Raw genomic sequence first — 24,523 nt, 5'->3', positions numbered from 1 at the left:
TATTGGCGGGCAACGTCCATTCTTTTATAAGGGTGGCTATTGTCTCGAAGTTCAGAGAATTGAAGCTGACAGATTAAATTACATTATGCGGCGATAAATGTTTTAGTGCCGACCCCTACATGCTCTTCAAAATTGTTTATTATAAGCGTGTTATGTATTTCAAACAGTGAGAAATGTAAATACCTAATCAATCATAACGCATTTTATTTGTAACATGAGTACCCGTCTGACATTAATTCTTTTTTCAAAAATATAGATACATATTGCATCCTGAAATAATGGGAAACAAATGCTAAATTAGATTTCAAAGAAAGATGTAAACAGACATTCTCCCAATGCTTGATAATGAAGAGAATCAGGAAAATTTTAAATCTCGATTTTACCGACAGCGCCTGTATTGAAATATTCACATTTGTCAGGTGTATATGCTTTCATAATTTAATTATAGCATTATGTAAAAAGTCGATCTGGATTGTTCATATATTCATCACAAGAATTATGTGCACTTGTTTTGAGTATAATGCATTATTATAATTAGCTGCAAAGCTGGTTCAAAATTTGAAGAAATGGTGTAATATTCTTGGAAGAAGTTAAGTACAAACCTCTGAAAAGGTGTTTTATAATACAACATTACCAACACAATATTTCAAAGTTTGTTTCGAGACATTTTGCTGAAAAAGAAATTGGAATTGATTTAGCAGAATCAAACACCACAAGATGTCGCTCATTGTAATGTTAGGAAATAGATATGATCTTGATGAATCGCTTTTATACCTTTAACTTAGGTGGCTTAGTTATCCTAATGAACTACTTTTATACCAGTGGCTTAGTTCTAGTTATGTTGCTGTGATGTAAGCATTTCAATCGTGAACGGAATAGCGTTGATATTCTTCAAATAACGAGAGATGGCATTTTAACATGACTAAAGCGCGTTTTTAATTGGGGGGGGGGGGTTGATACCTATTGTCACAATGAACTCTTCTTCGTCTGTCAGTGAATGGGACAGAATTTGGAAATTCGTACGTTGAACAGTTTGTCACTGCAACGAAAGACTTAGGATGATGGAGATGTTAAAATTTTGTCCAACATTTTAATATTTTCCTTAACCGTGTAACATATAATAATTTGGATTCATTAGTAGTCTTTGTGAATGTGAACAGAATATACACCATAGATGTTACAAAAATTTGCAACGTGAGATCCATAAGGATTGTTTTGTTTTGTGTATTTTGTGTTTGTGTTATTTTGAAGTAAACAAGCTTTCACTTATGTAACAGTAAAACGTGATTCTTAAACACAGACAAGCTCTGAGATATTCCTCTATTTACAAGTGACTGTACATGTATGCGTCAACGTCGACAACGTTACGTGAACAGTGCAGTCTAGTATAATGTTACATTGCTTCTTCTGCTCTGAGTGTATATGTTCCTGCATCTTATATAGATGTCAATATGACGTAATGATTGTTTACGTAGATATGCATGCAGGTATAAATGCCTGCATGTATGTTGTACATATGTCGATCTGTCTGTATGTTATTTACGTAAATATGTGTGAATGTATTATTTATGTATTTGCACTAATCTACGACTGAGTGCATAATGTAACTATCTTATTAATGCATGCGTGCATGAATGAATGAATAAATGAATGAATGAATGAATGAATGAATGAATGAATGAATGAATGAATGAATGAATGAATGTATGTATGTATGCATGCATTCGTGCTGTCTCATACAAAGCCACTCGAAAAAAGCGCTATGATTCATGTACTTTTGTATGTGCGTATTTTAAGAGAGTATTCGTCTCCAAACTGAAAGACCATATTTTCTCTCACTTTCCTCGAAGAAATGTAAAAGCATTCTTTCGAAATTACGAATGAATGAAAGGGGTCACCGTGCAAATGTTGATACCCGGTGTTTGAAATTCAAAATGGCCGCTCTCCCTGCGTGAACCCTACGAAGAAAAGTTACATTTTCGATTTTCACAAAACTCTGATGTTGGAGTACTTCTGGAACTTCCCCAAAGGACTCTACAAAGCCGTAGACCAGAAGTGTCTTGTGAAAATTAGAGAGTCCAAATATCTATCCCTGGAGCGCATTCTACCTTAAGTATGAATGTATGCGTGTTCTATCTATCTATCTATCTGTCTATCTATCTATCTATCTGTCTATCTATCTATCTATCTATCTATCTATCTATCTATCTATCTGTCTGTCTGTCTATGTATCTATCTATTTTCTATCTATTTATCTCTCTCTATCTCTCTATCTATCTATCTCTCTCTCTCTCTATCTATCTATCTATCTATCTATCTATCTATCTACCTATACAATAGATAACCGAGAGCAACAAGACCATCTACTACACGGTAATTGCGTCAATAAATTTATTTAGCATTCTATCTCTGATTCGCATCATTTACAATGCAATGATATTGTAGTGTATTTTCATTTTCTTAACTTTCATCGATGTTCTTGGTCTGTTAGAAAAATGCATTGTCAGTATTTTCTCCGTTTGCGGCAACGTCTCCATTTTATATGAAAATACAAAGTATTATATTGGCCGTCTTGCAAACTAAGTGCTTGCCAAAAGTACATAACAATAGTGTCATGTTTTTAAGTTGAAACTATTTATATCATTGACAGGCTGGTCTGACAAAACCCAATCTTAACTATTTCTTTCAGTGGCCTTTAGTGATTTTTACTTTTAAAAACATCGTCAAATCAAATGCTATCAAACGCTAAGGGTAAACGATGTTAAAATACAAATGCAGTTAAGTAAAAGTTATATCAAACACTTGTTACAAAAGAGTGACTCGGTAGAATTACCGACAAAAAGATTGTATTTTAAAGCAGTGCCCAGACCTGCACGGGCATGTGTGCTGAAGTAAAGTCACTGTAAAACTCTAAGGAAACTAACACTATTTATCACTGGCTTGCCAGTGCACGTGACTTGTTCACGTAGCTTGAAATATACTCAACAGCATATTGTTTTTGTGTTAATTTGTTGATATCCATCCAAATGATTTCAAAGATAAGTCTGGTACTACCGACGTTGACGTTTTCACGTCATATCACGTGATATGTAGTATTCATTCAGATATTCTCGACTTGACACATGCGATACGGTCACGTGTCTTTCAGTGTGACGGGTGGATTGAGATGCGGCTGTTTTTCAACCTTGACAAGATCCGAATTCGAACGTCGGACGGAACGGTTGCGCCCCCCCCCCCCCCCCAACACGACGCTTTCATGCAAGCTGTGTACAGCTTTTATTCAATCGCGGTCATTCATCGAATCGAATATAATCACTTTAAAGAACATACTCAGCCACAGCGATTTCGATGCCATCGTACCATGCCGACGAGAAGATTTTGATTCAGTTGGAATCTTCATGTGTCAAAATGTCAATGGTTTACAATCAGCAAATGCAGTATACTTAATGAAGTGAGTTTCAGATAATCGTTTTTTCTGTCAACAAACGACTGAATATTCATTACATGATTTTATGCGACAAATCATTGACAGCAAAGAAACAAACTTTGCATTCTGACTGTAAATAAAGCCTTTACGACTGCCCAATTGTCTATTGTTGTGATAAATTACCATTTCAACAAACGTTCTCAAAATGTAAGCGCGGAATTTGTCGATGGCAAAAATGATCAGGACTCTGAAATATTTAGAAACACAATTTTAATATGTACTGCGTCTTCTAGCCTTTATTAGTGATGGTATGTTTATCGTCTAAATGTTCGGTATTCCTTTTCTCTGCTTTTTCCGTCTGGAACGAGGGTACGTAAAGTGATGATGTGATCCCTATCGCTCTTTTCAAGTCTAGTAATGTGTTCAAAACAACATGGCAAGGAAATATCGGTCTTCATGGGAGGTTTAGGTGGTTTAGGAATCCGTCTCTTCTTTTTATTCTTCTTGCCCTTTGGTGTGTTCAAATCCAGTGCCGAGGTCATCGACATCACTGTGCGCAGTAAATCAGCCGCGGCTCGCTCATCGTCGAAGCTTAGCCCAGCCAGGGTTCTTCTGTCTTTAGAAGTTTTGAGTGTATGGAAGGTTTTGTCGGACGCCTGGTAGTTACTGTGGTAATCGATACGGTCTTGCCATAGAGTGAAACCCGTCCCTCTCTCGGCGATGCAAATAAGTAGTTGAGATTTCGACGTGTCGAAGTTATTCGGATCCCACAATAGTGTCGGTATTCCTGTAGTATGCAACTCCCAACCCATCAAGTTTGAGAAGCTCTCGGCGCCTCCGAAGTACAAGTTCACAAGACCTGGACAGACGTAAACTTGAGTTCGACGACTACGAAAGAAACTTTCAACTTGATGTATGTCTTCATCTGTAAGTGGCGTTACAGCCATAGTGGGTCTGTCTTGACTCTCTTCGTCGTCTGTTGTGAATACGGACATTTTGCGTACGATGTTAAAATGGTGCTGAAAATGGACGATTTTAGGACGCTTTGATGAAACAAGTATTTTCAATTGCTTTGTAGTCTACACGTCACGGGAGACAAGACTGCCAATGATAGTAATTAAAGTCAACGTTTGACAGAAAGATTGACAGAAAACAGTATCAGTCCCGCCACGTCCCGAAAACGAGGCCTGTTAGTAGACAAAGTACAGTGGTCCCACAAATTTCCTTGCAGTCCTGGCAGTATGATTCAAATTTAGCGAAGGCTGTGTTGACCATATACAGGTTGAGTGTTTACTTCATATCAATTGCGTTCAGCAATTGTATGTTATGTATGCACTTTATAAAAAATCTTTCTTGTTCAGGAAAAAGACACAGCCTCCATGAATATGACGTTAAGTTTTCTTATCAAACAGAATTCATCTTGGTGATGTGGGTTTTCTTGGAATCAGTAGATTTAGGTCGTTATGACGTCACTCGTGCAAACCGTCCGTTCCTCGGTGTGTCATATCAGTGCGCATGTCAGCAATGCGGCAAAACGACTCCTCAAAACCATGGTAGTCTGCAAAAGAGGGAAACGAAACACAAATAATCAAATTATCTACCGATAAACGATTTGGTTTGGCAATCAATTTCTTAATTGATTGGATTAATTAACACAAGTCAGCAGAAACATGATCCGATATCAACGGATAAACTTGTCAACGTACGGATGAATAGAGGAGAAAGTAACGTTCCAAAGACTTTTCGACAATTTTAACTGGAAGTGATTTTTGGAAAAATTTTGGAAACAAGTAAAAATGAGAACGGGTTAATTTATCCGTTCAGAATTTTAGCAGCTTGTAGGCTATGTAGAGTCAATATCCCTGTATAACACGATTTGAACTAATTTGGGATAATCGGATGGTGAAGTATTGTCGATTGAATCTGCAAATGTTATCTCATCTTTTTTTAAGTTTTACACTTATTTTACGAGTAATTTGTAAAATTGCATCATTCAATTATAGGACGTCTAACACTTTCGAGAAATTTGAAAATTGTGAAGATCCAATTATCCCAAATTAGTTCCAATCTTGTTGTATGTAAAGACATAAACTTTTGTTATATTTTGACCATGTTGAGACCAGTAGTGAAATCTGAGCAAGCCAATTTCTCCAAAGAAACAAGACAGTATGTTCTTTTCACATTGGAGTAATTGTAGTTATGAGTAAAGTAAAGTAGGCTAAGCCTTCATTGAAATCGTATCCCAGTTGGGATCTTGATCATAAAGTACAATAAAGGTTTTGCAAAAACACAATACCATACTTAATATGAGTGTATCAGTGATTCAACATAGCGCAAGGTCAACTACATGTAGCTTCCACATAAAGTTAATTTTCAAGGCAAACTGCTGCATTGCACATGTGGATTGCATTCAAAAGAAGAAGTGTGCTAGACATATTTGATTGTGAGCTATACGTCACGAGCTAAACACTAACAATGTTTGAGGACAATCCGGATGGAAAAGACAACGACTTAATATCACACACGTTAATATCTTTGCTGAATCGTGTCATCATGACAAGACGAGTGCAACACATTATGTTGTCTGGGTGTCTGCACCATCAAATCAAGAGACTTAACTCGTGTAATTCTTGGGAAAGTTGACACGGCAAGCACGTTGGGTAATGATAGCAGTGAACGTAGACACATCGGAATGCCAGCCTAGCAGAGTACTGACACCACTCTCATGGAATGTTACACTGTGTAATTTTAGAGTGCGAGGACACAGTTGGAAGAAACACTCCAACATCTGTTTCTTCCTCTGTGTGTTTGTCTCTCTGTCTTACTGTTTTATTCTGTATGGTAATATATCTGTCTCTTTGTACTTCCATCTATCAACATATCTATCTATCTATCTATCTATCTATCTATCTATCTATCTATCTATCTATCTATCTCTCCATCCATCCATCCATTCATTCATTCATTCCCATCCATCTATCTGCATGTCTGCTAATCTCTGTCCGTGCTTGTCTGTCTGTACATTACTCTCTCTATTCTCAGACCTACCTGAGATCTAACTATCTGCCTGTCTCCGTTCTACGTTTTTATGCATCAGTCTGTCTGGTGATGCAGAAAAAAGAAGCACACTGACATAGGAATAGCAACATCAATATCCCTCGATCAAAACCTCATTTTGCTTCCGTACAATTAATGAAACTGATGAAATGCACCGACGTTCTGCGCAGCTTATATTATGTCAAAATGCCTTAAAATGTCGCAAGGAGTAAAAGTACATGCATTTGATGTCGCGAAGTTATGGTTTACATCTAAATATAGTATATGAGTTTATTGAAAGTTTGTGTTGAGCTGTCTTGAGGGAAAGCATGAGGCCGCGAAACCAGAAAACGGTTGAAATTCTTTCTTTGATGACTAACAGCTGTGGCCTTTTTGGAAATATTATAAAAGTTCTGGTCGATTGCTCAATGTCAGCCAATTAGCCGAGACAGCGACAGCCGTCACTCAAGAGAAATTCGATGGATAGCATTCATTTTCGTTGGGCAATGTGTGTATTGTGTGACTATGAAGCGTTCTTATGTCCCCAGTATGCCTGTCACGTGATAACTGCATAGATTAGAAGGGCTGTCGACACAGATCATGTCGAGTACATCATAAAAGTGAAGACGCGTGTACAACATATATTTTCCATTTTTGAAAGTTAAAACTACAAGGCAATACAAAACATTAACTTGACGTGCTTAACTACAGGGTAGTTGGTACATTAATGTGTTGAAATATAGACGTACTCATTTCCTTGCCACGTAAATGTTGATGGGGAATTTAATATCATTATTTATGCCATTGAAATGAATAAGGTCACTGACAGTCCATACTATAAATAAGGTAAAGGGCATGGACAGAGAAAGGTATATATATATATATATATATATATATATATATATATATATATATATATATATATATATATATATATATATATATATATATATATATATATATATACTGCTTTATAGAGGGAGAGAAAACGGACTCTGTATTTTGTTTACAGCAATTATGCATAGTTACACGTATCTTACATGATTGTATGTCGTGTAAAACTCTCCAGGGGAAGTTACTACACATTTTCTCTCAATTGTGAACTCCTAGTATTCCCCACTTACTGAAAACGAGGCTGTGGGACATTTCCTGTAAGGTCAAAACTGCTAGCCCTTTGACGATTAAAAAGTACAATTGTACTACAAATTTGTTAGTGTGTAGGTTAAGGTAGAATGCGTCTAGAGGGCAGATATCGGAATTTCAGTTTTGTACAAATCTTTTCTAATCTACCTCTTGTGAAGCTCATTTTAAAACTCCTGGAGTAGGAAATGTCTTCACCGCCTTAGTTTTTCGAAATCGGAAATTAATTTTTTCCCATATAGACTACTAGAGTTAACACACGGATGGCGGCCATTTTGAATTTCAAATATAGGTAAATATTTAGCAATTTGTTTCTCTAGTACCTAATTTGCATGGTAACAACCGGTTTTTCATTCTTGAGTTGGTAAGTGAATGGTTGAAGGTTTCATTGTGGAAAGTTTGAGCAAAAGTCTACGTTTTTCACTTTCGAGGCACACTACTTTACATGCACGCTTTGGTATTTGTAAAAGTTTGGAGAGGTCAACAGAGAGGCTGTTGTGTGTGTTGTTTGCATAGAACTGCAATTACAAGATGCTGTACGCTTTATACCTACAATGAAGCAGTCAGAACTTTACAAATTATTTTGCTATTTCTTCACTTGAGTTATTTAGAATCCCAGAAAGAATACACACTTAAATTTAGAGTGACCAATATCACTGGGCATATTGTGGGAATTGAATCAAAGGGTACCAGTGTAATAGAGTATAGGGTCAGAATTCCATAACAACTACCACGAAATCGAACGTATAACAACAGTTTCATTGGTTTATTCAACGCTTAAAAATTGTTCAGTGTAGAAAAGTATGGAGTTAGCGTGCCTGATACGAAAAATATACGTTGTGGATCGTCTTACCATCGACAGCGTAAAAATAGTTTCTATCAAGCCTTAGTAGTTTTCGATTTCGACACCGGACAACAGGTATGTACAGTGTACACAGTTTTTATGCTTCCTGGAGTTCAGTTAAGGGCTAAAATCTATTTTGATTGGTTGTGATAAATGTAAATCGGGCGAACACTGTTTGTGAAACGATCAAGCTCACACAGGAATGTAAGCGCATCAAGGGAGACCAAACACCCACAAACAGAGCTAACAGATGTTCCAAAGCTGTACCATCAATTTGACCCGAGATGACCTCTGCCTGGACTTGCGGCAAATCAGCCGCCACTGTATGCACTAAATAGAGTAATGGATAGAAATGAGGGAAATGTGTAATGTTAAAAGTATCCGACGTGAAAATCATTTGATCTGAGTAATGTTCGAAGTATCCCATATATCTGAAACACGTCTATAAAACACACTTGTCGGTCACAAATTCTATCCTCGGGGGTTTCTGCAGAGACGCACCGGAATATGAATGAGCTGGCTTCCTCTATAAGATATTAAATAACTAATTCATACCGATTCTCACAAAAGACGGAAACATTATCATGTTCATAACAGTTTTATAGGAACACTTCGACAAGTGTAAATGAAGGCTTGTGACGTCATCGATTCAGAAAGACCTGGAGAGGGTCACTAAAAGTATTATGACAGAACGGAGCTACTGAGAAATTCAAGTTTCTACAAGTAATCTGAATACAACCTAGCACAGATTGTTACATGTTAGGACATCTGTGAAAATGCATGTCCAAATTTTGTTTAAGAAAAACTGCTTAAATATCTCATGAATTTTTGAGTAAACCTGATGGTTGGCATACGTGGTGAAAACTGGTCCGTCAGCCATCTTTGGCGATTTCAAATGATGTTAATATCTACCTTACAAATAACATACAAAGAGGGTTTGTCTTAACGTCTCTTTGGATTCTTACTCGGTTGGCGATGCGTTCTTCCGACCGTTGGCCTACTCAACTTTCCTAGGGCTGAGATCTTTCATTTTTAAAGCGACCTTGAAATCGTGCTAAACTTATGGTTCAACGCTTAATTGCAGAATTAACACGATTGGAACGAATTTGGGATGATTGGATCTTCATATTTTCAATTTCTCTAAATGTGAGGTGCCATATAGTTGAATGTTGCAATATTACAAATTAGACATGAAAACAAGTGTGTAACTTAAAGAGAAAGCAGATGAGCTTACATTTGTAGGTTAAAACGACCTTACTTTACCATCCAATTATCCAAAATTACTTCCAATCGTGCTGATTGCTTTCAGGTGGCGAGAAACTGTTAGGATTTAGTCCTGTAAACACGTTGTTTGAAGAAGCCAGGCAAACTTAGTGATCACAATTCGTCTTTGAAAACCCAAGGATCGGTGCAATTATAATATCTTCTGTCTCTTTTGAAAATTTTCGCATAATGTATTTCAGAATTGACCTCACAAATTTCGAAGTGTAAAGCTTTGCCGTATTGTATAACATTATAAACAAAATCGTCATTGTTGTTGAGATTTCTATGCCTGAGCAGACGAGTATAGGAGGACATGCAGGGGTGAGTTTGGCTGAAATCGACAGATTGAAGCCCAGTGTTCAGATTCAAAGTTGTTTTTAAAAAGACGTTGCTTTGTTCTTCGCTGTGTAACCAGATAATGACAACACGTGATGACGTATTTGAAACCGACTCTGTATCAGAAATTGTCTGTGAGTGCGAAATAATGCTACAATCCTGTGTAAATCAATTCTTTCTCGGGATTTAAGGCCGCGTTCAAAAAATTGGTGAGGGGGGGGGCTGGAGGAATCGCGATTGAAATCTTATTTTTTTTTCAGATCCCCCCTCAATACCCTCAAAATTTTTCAAGTCCCCCCCTCAATACACTCAAAAATTTTCAAGTCCCCCCCCCCAAAATTACCATATAGCCGCATATTTATTAGGAATGCACGCAGAGTAAAAAAAAACATGTAATGTGTTGTTCTGCATGCAAATGTTCAACACTATCTCTTTATATCAGCAGGTTGTAGAGCCATATACCCAGGGCAAGTTCTTAAATTGAATCATTTTTAAATGCATCAGTGAACTTTTTGGATTTCTCAGTCTAAGCCGACTTAAGTTTATCCAACTCTGGCCAGTTCAATGGCACCAGCTGAAAAGCACACAAAATGACAATCATGAGAGAGTATGAAAATTGTGTATTCCTAGCTACGTTTAACCAAATTGTGAAAAAATGAGCACAGTGACCTACCAAAATTTTTTTTTCAAAAGTACAAGACATATACAACTTAGATGCCACTTATAAAATGTTTTACAAAATTGACAATACTGGAAGGTTAAAATATTCCATGAAAATAATGTTTTAATCTCAGAAATTTTGGGTGTAATAATGGCAAATTTGATAAAAATAAAAGATTCCATTTAGTCACACATTTTTCCATTTAAATTAGAGTCTTTACTGTTCAAAGTTTTACTTTTGTGTTATTGGTACAATGAGATGTGAAAATTTCATTCACTGAATGAACTTGAAATGAATTGTTTTATATATTGATTTTAAGTGATTTAGAAAAACTGACTTTTCATCGTACATTTGTATAAGATCAATTATGGTGACCCCATCTTTTTTCTCTAATATTTGATTGTTCTCATATGCCAGAATTCAAAAATCCATGGTAACTGTTAGTCCCTAGTCTTCTATGTGTTGCTCTCTGGCTGGATCTTGTGTACAAGTAGATGTATGTTTCACTGTCAATTGAGTGTCCTATGACTGAAACTCTTCTTAAACTACATCAGAGTCATATTTAGACAAACAGGCTTTGTTGACAAACTGAATATTGTGTTTTTCAGCACTCTGTAGAGAGACACCAAGAAACTGTGTTTGATACATTGCATAGAAATATTGAAAAATTATCAACAGTTGTAGCTCCTGCCCCATTACAAGGCCAACTTGTTCTACGAAAATTTAATGGCATTCATACATTTTTAGACTTTTTTGAGATTAAAGACATAAAATACAACAAAACGGTTCTAGATTTTGTTTAATTATTACTAACATTAGAACCATTGGACGACATCAAAATGTTGGGAGTCAAAATATTTTCAGGTCCCCCCCTATAGGCAGAGCAAAACTTTCAAGTCCCCCCCCTCGACTACCCCAAAACTTTCGAATCCCCCTGAATTCCTCCAGCCCCCCCCCCCCACCACTTTTTTTGAACGCGGCCTAAACTGTCATATAGACAACTTGTTGTCTGAAATATTAAAAAAATAACTCTCACTCCCTTATTTCGGATGATTATAGTATTTAAGGCTGTGTCCTCTTACAGAGTATGAAATGCTTGACTCGCAACCTTGACCCGCTTCTGTATGCTATTGACATGGGAATTTGACGACCCTAATGTAAATATTGATTCCAAAAGTTGGCCTTGACGCCGCAGGACGTCTATAGAATTAGAAGAACTTAAGGTGCAACACAATCCATCAGAAAGTGTCGAATTTCATTTTTGCATTGACAAGCATTTTGACTTTGGAATTGAACTTGATGACGAGAACATGCCCTCATAATAACGGGAACTGAGTCAGTGTGACTGACTTCTTTAGGACGAGCTCAACACTGACTACTGTATACACGTAGGAAAATGGCTGCCCACCACATTGTTAAATGTAAGATGAATTCTGGATCGTTACTTGTCGAATAACTTCTTCAACAGCCGTACATCTAAATCATTTGCAAAATTTACTCTTTGAATATTTTGCCTACGTTACCTGAGCGTGTGTTAGCATCTCATTGAAGCATCGTCACAGTGTTTCGCAAATTTTAAAGCATAGTGACTGTGGCTAAATTTCAAAGCATAGTGGTTGGAGTGACTGTGGCTAAAGTTTAAAAAGAAAACAAGAGTACAGCACGGTCCTCTAATTCCATTACAATCAAAAACACACTTTATCCGGAGGATAAACTCAACTCCATTAAACACTAGAGTAAAGACTTCAAGAGAGAAATCATTACTGGTTTCTATCACAGCCTGCAGTGTACAGGACAAAGGTCTGAATTGTTATTTCTATGCCATGAGAGAAACCTAAACGCCATTAATGTGTTGGTATACATTCAATCACTTAATCGTTTGGCATTTATCAAGACTATTTCAGACGAGTTTAGCGAAGAATACTTCTTTAAAATTCTTTTGGGCCTTGACCGCACTTGAAGTATATAACACACCCTGGAGACCTGTGTTCATGTTAAACGTTCAATGATGCTGTCAAATCCGTGCTATGCTATTAATTCTGGAGAACACTATTCTTTTATTGCAATATTCTATTGTTCCAGCGGACAAGTTCAGTGGCTAAGCCAACGTCAGATTTGCTCACACATGAATCGTTCATTTGTGAAAAATTGAAAATGTGTCCACACAGTCATCCAGGACATCATTGCGACAAATTACTAAACTAGGAAGTTGAAATTTTACGAGTCCGATATATGCTGCATTGTTCACATAACTGTGTGGAAAGATAGAAATCAAAGCAAGTTTTTCCGTGCTTATAAAATACAATCGTTGCAACGTGACAAATGGTAAATGCATGCCCTCCGTAAATACACATAACAGATCAATGAACTTATATCAACAGTGTCGACTGTTCTCGTAGTGTGTACCGCTCTTATCTGTGTAAAGTTAGATTTAATTAATTGGTCTGAGGCGATAATATTCAACCCCAAACAGATGCACGATATGTTAAATGCCACTCATGACGAAGTTCCAGCACGCTAGGATGATAACGCTGACCTTCATTGATTCCTAATATCACTGTCAATACAATGGACAGCCTTCAAGACAGATAATGCCAATACTTTACGAAAGTCAACAAATGTCATCTTCAAAAGCTCATTATTGTCAACTCGAAGTACCATAGATAGTGTCTCTACTGTCTATAGAGGCACTTATTACTGTGTTCTGTATCAGCAGTGAATGGAAACGTAATTCGATGAATTTGCTATTTATTTTAGTTCCGTGCAGGCAGCTGCCTAGAAATTCACCGACTTGAACCAAGTCTAGCAGCTTCCATGACAGGCCGTTTAAACAGTCCGGCAGCAACTTGAAAGTTTGCAAGGTCTATAGTTTCAATCTAGAAAACATTAAGGAAGAACGAACACATTTACGAATACTTTGGTGCTGGAGTAGCAGAAAGACCAAAAATTCATAAATGCAAGAATTTGTTCTTCGTTTAGCGGTCTAGGTCAGGTGAGCGACAATTAATCGCCACCTGGCGCAAAGGTGTTCGGCTGTATAGCTTTGAACAGAGTCACTTAACACCCTCAACTCAAACACAGTTAACTAACAATGAATCAAAGTCCAACTGTGGCCGTTAAGCCATGATGAATGACAAAAAAAATCTTTAAAAAAAACCTTAACTGATTCGACCGTAATATTAGAAATTACATACCTGCTGGTAAAGCTCTGATCGATAAACACAAGAGTGTGAGACCACCACATAACAAAACGCAACTTTATAAAGTGAGGGACTCGGGCGACTAGAAGTAATGTTTGATGTATTCTGACGAGTGTCGTTCCTGTGACTACACCACTACCACATTGAAATCTGTTTACTGTTTAACTACATCGCGTTGCATGAAACACCAATCATTGTCCAATCACACACGGCTGTCTGATACATGACGGCAATGTCATATCATGCTTAAAACACAAACTTCTAACATTAAACATAAAACATACACCCGGCGCTGACTCCAAACCAAGGGCCTGGACGTAGACGAGGCCATGCAAAGACGGCTAGCCGAGTTCCTTCGACAGACCACTCACCTCCATAAACGCCTCCAGATCGCGTCCGGGCATAACTCGAACCAACCAATTCAGTGACCGGCCGACATCTCTCATCCACGCAAACTCTTAAAATCTTATCAAAATAGTAGCATCTTATCTTAATATCGTTCTCTGGAGACAAAGCAGGCCAGGGTTAGGTCCTGCCAGTGAAGCTGGAGTCCTGCCAGACTTGATGATGGATTCTGTATACAGTGACAGACTAGCACAGCACCAGTAGCGCAAGCAAACTATCAGTTTACTATTCACATAGCCTAATGTAATAAATCTCCTTTGAAAGCCGCGTTCACACGAAGCCTGATTGAGTGACCCTAGGCTACAGAAAATTGAACAATATGGGATGGACTTCACCACATTCACAATTTACATATCGTGGCATAATTTTCGTATCAGTGCTTGAGTATTTAATATGCAGTAATTATTAGGCCTATCTACACTTTGAAGAAAAAGTGCGACAACTTCAATGCTTGTCTGTTCTATTTGACTTTTCAACTTTGACATAACTAAGGGGCAGCCAGCCATTCAGTAAATAAGGGGCAGCTATACAGCCTGTCTCGAGAAACTGTAATCACATGCATTTAAATATGTAACATGTTGGATATGATCATGTTTCCACCACAATCTCAGCCAGGAAATTTCGCCGTTCCCTCCTCCCCACTACATACACTCCCGCTGCATCAACAAAGCTGAACCACACCCCCACTAGCCAAAAGGGATTCTTGAAAGTTGCCTCTGTAATATTAGAATATACCTTTCCCGCCAGCTATTAGGGCAAAACTGTCCGCCTACCCCTTCCCAGGTCCGCCCACTGATATGGAAAATTTTGCCCACCCGTCTGCCAAGAAATCATTTATGAAGAGCTTTTGCACATGTCCTGGTACGTCCAGTCTTCTTTATGCTCAAACATCTGTTTATCTTAGGGTGGCCAAACACTCTCACCATTGTGTTGAATCTCTAAGATTCGCAGACTCTACTGCTTCAGAAAAGAACATTTGACTTGTTCATCTACAAAGTCAAAAACAGCATTATAGACATACTGTATTTCGGGGAAAGAGTTTGACCATTTCGACTATCTTGTGCAAATGCGCATCAACTGTATGTCATATGTACACCATGCAAACTTGGTGAATTTCGTTTGCGTACCCATGTTTGAATTATACACGGTCCCTTACAGCGGAGCGCTTGCCCCTACATTGAACTTTGACCCCTGATATGTTCCACTAATGTAACTAGGCTGGTATGGAATTTACGAGCAGGTTAAAGCCTTATGACACTGTATTTCAAGTAAACGAGGAAGGTCCGCGCATAATATTATTTTGATTTCAGTCACGTTGAGTTTCTTAAGGGCGAGTAAAGTGTTGATCCGATACACCGATTCTAACACAATATTTTGATGTTCATCTACTGATGCAGTCAGTCTTTGAAATTTATAAGAGTTATGTTGGTGATCAACACGCTGATTATCAGATTGCAATGTCAGCTTTCAGCTTGGAATCACGTGGACGTCAACTGTAGGCATGGCAAATATTCTTTTAGACGCGCACACTCCAACATTGTATCTTCGGTGGCAGCGATAGTGCTCTATATTGAAATGTTTCCAGTTCCAAAAAGTCGGCTTGTATAAGTTATCAAGTCATACAGATGTATTGTTGATGTATTGTTTATGTATTGTTGACGAAATTCACCAGCAAGTAAATCAACAATTTCAACCAGCGTATCACAAACGTTTAAAGGCACTTCCGTGTCTGATAGTTTAAAACAGCATAATTACTGAGCTCATATTGGCTCGTGTACTATTAGGAATGTGGACGTTTGTATTTGTTCCCTATCTGTGCAATGCTGGTCTAAAGTTTGGAGGGCGTTAAACATTAATTAATAAAGGTACAGATGTGTTTTGTTATTCAATCGGTCAGCTCGCGTGAAATTGACAAACAGCCATAAAATCGACTAAGCTTAGATATACCATGGCGATAGTATGTACTTCCATGGATATACAGGGAATACATACACATACATGTTTTTGAAGTTCCTGTTAGTAAATTTGAGAAATGAATAGCGAAGCGATAAGACAGATATATGAAAACGAGAAAATGATTACATACATACTGCTGGCTAATTGAAATAACCTGTACCTTTACACGAAGAAAATAGCCTCAAATTGAGAAGAAAACCTTCAAAATAATTCATCGGTAATTGCTTAACTCAAAGTAGGACCCGGATAGTAGACTTGATTGGCTTCACACCTCTACAGCAAATTAAAAACTGACTGGGTGTGTAGTTCGATATGTTTTGGTGTACAATCGTGGTAACTGTAGGCGTTTGCCTGGTTTGCCTGGTGGACATTCCGCTACGAAACCTCAGACAACTCTGTAGATGTCTGAGGGGAAATGAAACAGTCCATATGCATCTCCTGATGCTTTGTTCTGGAGAAATCGGAGCAAATTAGCGTTAGTTTTCGATCGTTGGTGTCTGATTAGCATTAGTCGACGTTGATGGCGATAGAAGGGCAAATATGTCACATATGTTATTGACAACAACAAATGTGAAACTGATGTAGGTTAATCTTAGTTTTCTATCAATGAAGCTGATAGGTTATCTCATGTGTTATTAGGAATTTGTAGAACTGGTAGTTTCACTTTGTCAAATCATTCTGTCGGCAGATCGATTGAATGACATACATCAAGCGACCTAGCCATAAATAAATGTGCCTGGATAGTTTGAGATGTACACCCCAGACACCCTGACGATCGCTACCTCCGTGCAGCCGCTCACTGGTCGACGTAATCCTATCTACTATTGTGCGTGGTACTGTACAGTAAGCTTGGAACATTGGAGCATTTTGAACACGCAAAATTTAAGCAATATCATAATGTGCCGATGGTTTGAGTTTCAATCCATATGCAGACTATTGAATATATGGCTTTACATAACGTAGATGTATTAGGAAGGAAGTCCCTCAACTCATTTGTCAAGCGTTGTTGATTACAGTTTTCACGAGTTTAACGCACGTATACAGAGAATGGACACACACACGATGCACACGAAATGCTTGATCCCATCAAAGGAACGTTCCACTCCATTAATTTTCATATTTTGATAAATTTTGAAGGTCTTTGTTTCAGCCGGAAATTATGTTAACTCTGTCCGATGATGATTCATTCTGAACACAGTGATATTGTTAGTTTTACAATGAAGGAAGGGATTAGTTGACCTCGTGTTCGTGCTGGTAGAGTCTCGCTTTCCGGCTTGTCATTTCGCTTACGCATATCAGGCATATTAATAATCATAATAAAGTGCGCCTTACATCGATTATCAAATTGTGTCAGCAGTGAAGTGAGAGGTTTGGAAAGTAAGACTAGAGCCATGATTGTGTCTCTATTCATAACTTGTTTCGAAAGTCTATTACGTATACGTTTACGGTATGTCACGACATCCGAACATTACAAAGCGATTTTATTTCGTGACGCATTTAATTTGAGATAATTAAAAACCCTATTGTACGTGTGGACAAACAATAAGTCAACAGATAAACCTCCATATGCCAAACATTACGCTTTCACCATTGTGTGCATTGACTTGGAAATTGTCCCTGGAGGGCTTGCACATTGTAACAATAACATTTGAAACAATTGCTGTCTATCATTGGTTGACATCTACTGTACACATCACAAAGACTGCGCTGAGCGATTTAAAAGTTTCATAAACTTGTTTAACTGAGCACCATTGACTGTTAAAGACACATCACATTGAGAACAGCAATTACCAACAATCGACAAAGAATCTTACCCGATCAGGCAATGCCGAGTTAAAATAACCACTGCAACTGGAATCCTAGATGTGACGTCAGAAAGTACAGAAAGTCGGTCCCAAGATACCTATTTGTTTGTTCGCACATAATATGTTGTGGTTTCGTTTCTGTAAACACAGTCGTTTTTGGCGATGGTCACCTCGATCAAAACAAGTCATTTGTTTTGTACGAACATCTGTCTTGTTACCCAAGATGTCACGGTGCGGAGGTCACGTAAAACCGTCCACTTATTCAGCACAACAATCAGTAGAACGAAGAAACCGACTCAAGTGAGGGTGTGTCGATCAGTAAAGATTGAAGGGAACAAAAATGGTCGTCTCATTATACCAACAGAAGGAACGTATATGAGTTCAAAGGGTTGGCATCAATAGGGTGTTACTGTTGTACAGCGCTGTATAACGACCCTAAATGAACTACAGTAATGTAAAGAAAAGGTATTTGGTTAACTGCAGTTCCATGATTGGTCTTTGCTCAAGTCTTCCCTTTTAAAGCCAGAAACTAAGGGCTTTCACAGTTCACTGAGTATTTCAAATGATGTTTGTACATTGAAGGAGCGTTCGGGACGACGGATTAATCGTGTTGTGAATGCAACTTCACGTAAGAGTAATCTCAAATTGTGACTGTTGCTGAAAAGTTAGCGTTGTGATGTTGTAACCATGGTAATCTGAACGGAAACTACATATATCACCAAGGCGGAAACGAGACAGGTTCTATTCGTCTGCATCGAATTCGAACGATGACATTCTGACCAATTTCTCAATGAATGTAATAAAAACATATCCGCAATATGAACGCAGAAATAGGGGCACTACATATTTTGGCGTGATTTAAGATGAAAAGGCATTATTTACACGACACGGAACAAGAATTGCTAACTGTGGTACATTTATCTTGAATTATCTGGAACAAATCAATTTCCATACGAGTTAAACTTTAATATTTCTCACAGATTTAACGATGATGAAGAACTGTATACACACAAAGTTTCTAGTACATCCATGGTAGTACACACCTTCAGTATGGCGATTTCCAAGTTATATGTTTTTACGTTGATATTTTTTGTATTGTGTTGTCTTACATGCTCTTTGTTATCTCTCGGCCCTTCTTCCTTTGAATACCTATTGCTGTCTCGCGGCTATTGCGGAATTTTATGCGCTACTGATTAATTTCCCTTCAGAAGAAATGAATAGTATATTTCAAATAACCGAATCCATCACATTTTCTGTCACATCTTCAAATAAAGCTCATATTTCCCCCTTTCTGCACTTTGTGAGACACAAAGTCATTTTCATAGAGCTATATCATTTCTGTGGAAGAAATTGGTCTTGGCACAAAAGTCGACACTGTCAAAGTGTGGAATTAAAATCGGAATATGTAACATCGCAGCGAAAGCGGCAACGGTCTCCATCATGGCCGTTGTGTACAGTGTTTAAGTCGTCTGTGACTATGTATACACCGGCCTGTGATTCCCACGACACCGAGGGAGGGCGAACCCAGGGCATACCGATTCGTAGGCGACCGGGTTCAACATACACAGCAGCTGTTCACAATCTCTTTACGGCTGATATGGTTGCACTTGTCACATTTATATGTGTACCACATTGAAGAGTGCATCTTAGATTTACAAGTCAACTCCCTGTATTCCTGACCTGAGATGAAGTGTGACAATGTACATAACAGCAATGAGCAATAAAATAGTACCAAAAACAACTAGTTATCATAATATCAACAAAAACAATGTCATTGCCATCGTCTTTATTGTCAACACCATCTTTACCATCATCATACGTCTACAGTATCGTCTTGATATAAAGTCGTTAGACAGAGCAAACAATGGCCTTATAATTGTCTTCATATCATGTGAGCTACGCTTCATGTCTCCCTGTGGAAAACAGATTTCTATGTGTACACTGACAAACACTTGAAGGTCTGCAGCCCATGAGTGACAATTATTCTCTTAAACAGCTTTGTTCTCTGATGTTTTGAGTCATGATTTCTTACCTCAGCATTCCCAGAATGGATCTTCCTATTATGTACTTGATTTCGTCAAGGGAACACCTTGGCTGCGTCAACGCCCCCTAGTGTAAAAGACGAAAGAACAGGGTCAGCGGAGCAATGACCGCTTACCTGTCGGCTCTGTGAATTTTGCACGGCAATGATCAAAGCATTCAACGGGAAACTGTGAATTTAAGTTGAGACAACCTGTCTGAGTGTGGAGTGGGTGCAGACGTCGCCTTTTCACAGGCAATTTAAACTTCTCCACTCAATGAAACACTTGTGTAGAGCAGTCGAGAATGTTCACAATAACATATCCCAGTAACAAAGTAATCTAACCTGCTTACTAAATGCACACACTCTCTCTCTCTCGACACACACGCACAAAGAAACAGTTGACTCATTCATGCTTTCATGTTTCGATAATTTCGCCCCATTCCTGCCAAACTGTCAGTTTCTTCATCGTCCAATGGTCTTGCCGATCAAAACGAACATACCCTCTCAAATTTCGTAATTTTAAGACATTTTAAGTGCCCTGTCGGCAAGTTAGTGGATGAAAGTGCCGATGCCTGTGTCGTCTGCGCAGCAGCATGACTAGCAATTATTTGACACTGCGTAGTCTATTGTGGTAGTGCGGTGAGATGAAACAGATTGTTAATCAGGTTAATGTGTGCGTCGGAAAGCCTGTCGCGCTCTATCTGTTTCACCAGCAAAGCGAAACGAATTTGTATTCGACTGAAACAGCGATTAATTGGTCTATAATTTTCCATTAACGATGTGACGTCTGATGGACTGCACGACCTAAAACAGAGGACAAAGCCGTTGGCTTCGTCGTTAAATAGCCATCTCACAAATTCTTTTAGGGACGTAAATCCTCTCGCTTACTACTTGTCAATACATCAACACCTATATTATTGTGATATCGCCATATGGCATACAGTCCCATGGTGGACGGTGACTCACTGCCCGTCCCCTGAGATTGCGTCGAGTTATGTACAAACCATTCTCTCGCTTCTACTGCCTATGCAAGCTCCAAGCATAGTCCCTCCATGCACAAGTAAACCTATAACAAACTCATACAGACAACAAAACAAGCGATAATAGGTATTTACACGTCATATTGACCGATCGGATCACGATAGGTTGGAATTTTCACCGACTTTTTATAACGGACGTCTCGCGTGAACATACCTCAAATATATAAAGGCTCTCCAGACGCGCTTACTGAGTATGTCGATAGTCAGCGTGACTGGTAAGACGAGAGCTACCAAACAAACGGCCAGATTCCAAGGTAACCTGTATGAAGGAACGAATACCTTTGATTTACTTCTCTGTGTTCAATCTGTTCGGTGTTTGAACGGCGGTGAAAACTCTGCAGAAGTACTTGTCCCGGTCCTTGTTGTCAGCGCAATGTAAAATACCGTGTGTTTGAAGTGCGTCAACACGTTCTGAAATCGCCCACGCTGGGTTGAGAAAGTCGGCGGTGATTTCGTGTCCTCCAGGGGTTAAAGTCCATGATTTACATTTCTTTGGTGGTATATCATGTCTAGTGCCACCCAGCTGTGAATGACATAGTCACCACTTGACGATACAATGCAGCACTTTTACACCCAAATCCCATCGTCACAAACACCGGATGTTTGTAAAATTAGGCTGACCGGACGTGATCGGACCACTACGTAAACTTCGCCCTCGCACGTGGTATTTCAACCAGACATTGTCATGTGTAATAAATTTCCCCTTTTAGAAAATTCGCTGACCGGTGAGTCATATCGAGGTAAACAATACGCAATCGTCATATATCGAGGATGCACGTCGAGAATCCATGGGGGAAGTACAAAAATATAAGGAAAGCTTCCTTTTAAAATGTAAACCAAGCCGGAAGAATAATGCTCTCAGCTACGGATGCAACAGGTCAATGCTGCTTTTGTAATATTTAGAGTTCAGAAAGATTAAGCAATATGTCATTATGTGCACAATACTATGACAAAGATAGCCAGCTTGTATTGGCGGTTTTTTTAAAATGGCAAGCAGACGTGTTTAAAATGTAAATAGCCCCTTCTTATGTATTTTGAATGGTTAAAATAAAATTTCCAGAATTGTAAAAGTTGAAGGGAAAGATGTTCGCAACTGCCTCCCCACGGCGACTTACAATTTGTATATACTATACCATTTGACGACTGCCCCTCACATTTTCCTCCCTATATGTAAGATTCAATTGTGTATGGATACCTTGCTGTCTCCAATCCAATAGGGTTGGAGATGGGGAGCACCCATATATACACGACTGCCAATTAATCTTTTAGTCTACCCCCTCCCCCTTTAAGAGACCTCCCAATAACCGCCTCTGTTTCCCAACTACAAAGAGGCGCCTATCCCCTCTCTCTCTCTCTCTGCCATATGCTTTCCTCGAACCCCCTCCCCATCCACCCCCGCAAAACCAAAACAACAAATCACACTTCCCGCCAACCTCACTTGGCGTAATAATAAAATCGTCCAGCTCTGTACTGGTGGTGTAAAACGCCGGATCGCACGTTAATAGCCTGCCTGAAATAAATTCGCTTACGAACACAATTCCCGAAGTTTTTTTTTTGTTATGCCCCGGCAAAAAGTCTCAAGCAGGAAGTAACAAGGTTACTAAAATATAATTTAGGTGCGTAAACATATCATGAAGATCTCGGTATTTGTTAATATTCAAGCTTCATTTGCGGTAACATTTCTATACATGGGTTTGAAACTGGTTTCTCGTTTTGACCAAAACGACCCAAATTGCACTCGTTGAGCTTTGATTTGTGTCCATGCGTTAGTTACTAGTCCGCCAAAGTAGTTTGTGTCCATGCGTTAGTTACTAGTCCGCCAAAGTAGTTTCTCGGTCACCCTACAATCAACGCGACAGAAATTGATGAAGTTATTCCTATTATTTACTCTGTTATAATTCAGAAACCCTCAGACCGGGAGCAAGTTTAGTTTTGTCCAAAATCACTCCAGAACGCGCCAACATGTACTTGTCAACACTACCTGTGTGTTTAATTATTGACAATAGTGAATAATGGACAACGAGTCAGAAATAAAGTATATAATATAATATAATATAATATAATATAATATAATATAATATAATATAATATAATATAATATAATATAATATTAGAATGGTCATAAGCAGAGTTAACTAACCTACAATAACAATATATATTGTACACAATGTCTTGTGCTAGAAAAGCTGGGTTTTTTTGCATTTTACAAAAATAACTGTACCAGAGTAAGAAAATATATTTGTTCCGAAGAACAAATAATGAAAATCATACAAAAGATAAAGCGGCATTTCCTTTACTTGCTGTCTATCGGATGAATCTTGAAATGACCTCGATTGGCATACGTCATTGTGTGCCGCATCGTGAAAGTCCGTAGAACTGAAAAAGGAGGGCCAATGATTACCAAATTCCCCGTGTTGTCCATGGTTTGTACCGATGATTTTCCGCGTCGCAATGACGAAGTGTGGCATGTCACGTGACTCAATTGTAACTGCGTAATGTGCGTGACTGGCGTGACCGAACTTAGCAGCAAGATCTAATCATTAGGTGTTAAGTTCTCTAATCCGTGTACAAAATATACCGACAGATATAACATTGTGACTGAATGATTTGGGAAAGAAACAGTATAGCGTTATCACTGAGTGGTGAGAGCAAACGAACTCGATGGGATAATATTGCTGAGTGAAAATGAAACCTCGTGATGTAGGTTTTACGGTAGTTTTACTTCGGACGAAATTTCGTGCTCTGTGTAATATTACTATGACTTAAATGTTTTGTAAACAACGAAATAATCAAGGTCTTAAGTGAAATTATGGCAAGAGCTAAATTTACGACAGCTAAAAAAAATATTTTGTCAATTGGCCATTCCCACTCGTGCAGCCTGGGTCCCATGGTGTAATGGTTAGCACTCTGGACTTTGAATCCAGCGATCCGAGTTCAAATCTCGGTGGGACCTGTCCAGATACATGGACGCTACACTTTTATCTTAATGAGGGAAGTTTTTGTCGGTGTGGAATCAGCTTCCGTCATACCTGACTTCACACAGGTATATTTATCGTTTCAAGACTGATGCCACGCCAAATCTTTTCATTTGACATTTGGCGTGTGTAACAATTCCCTATAGAATTCCCTATTGGTACTAGTGTTTTGCAAAATTTATCACAAAATATACAGTGAACTAAATTTTTATATAACTCCATATTTGTACATCTACTTTTCACGACAAAATAAATTGGAGAAAGTTTAATATGAGATAAAGGAAAACATCTCCTTGTCGTCATCGTAAAGAACATTAAATCTTTTACGGCAATGCTAGACCAGACCTACGTTGCGTAGTCGGAGTGTAATGTAAAAATAAATGCTCACAGTCGAAAAGCACCATGGATATTC

General features: G+C 38.4%; 1 protein-coding gene, 1 long non-coding RNA gene and 1 other non-coding gene across 3 annotated transcripts in view; 2 read left to right on the top strand and 1 right to left on the bottom strand.

The window, feature by feature from the left end:
* LOC139151373 (putative diacyglycerol O-acyltransferase MT1468) overlaps positions 1-24,523 on the top strand; it is a 388,693-nt gene that overhangs the window by 181,963 nt on the left and 182,207 nt on the right. The window lies entirely within an intron of this gene.
* LOC139151325 (uncharacterized) lies at positions 2,378-21,827 on the bottom strand. Its single transcript, XR_011556402.1, has 3 exons — positions 21,291-21,827; positions 20,106-20,182; positions 2,378-4,985 (listed from the first exon to the last, which is right to left on the bottom strand). It is a non-coding gene; the product is annotated as an uncharacterized lncRNA (long non-coding RNA).
* Trnaq-uug (transfer RNA glutamine (anticodon UUG)) lies at positions 24,018-24,089 on the top strand. Its single transcript has one exon. It is a non-coding gene; the product is annotated as a tRNA-Gln (tRNA).

Source organism: Ptychodera flava, chromosome 2, assembly GCF_041260155.1.
Source record: "Ptychodera flava strain L36383 chromosome 2, AS_Pfla_20210202, whole genome shotgun sequence".
NCBI classification, from domain to species: Eukaryota; Metazoa; Hemichordata; class Enteropneusta; family Ptychoderidae; genus Ptychodera; species Ptychodera flava.
Note: the sequence above shows the minus strand (reverse complement) of the source record. Positions and strands in the feature narration are given on the sequence as shown.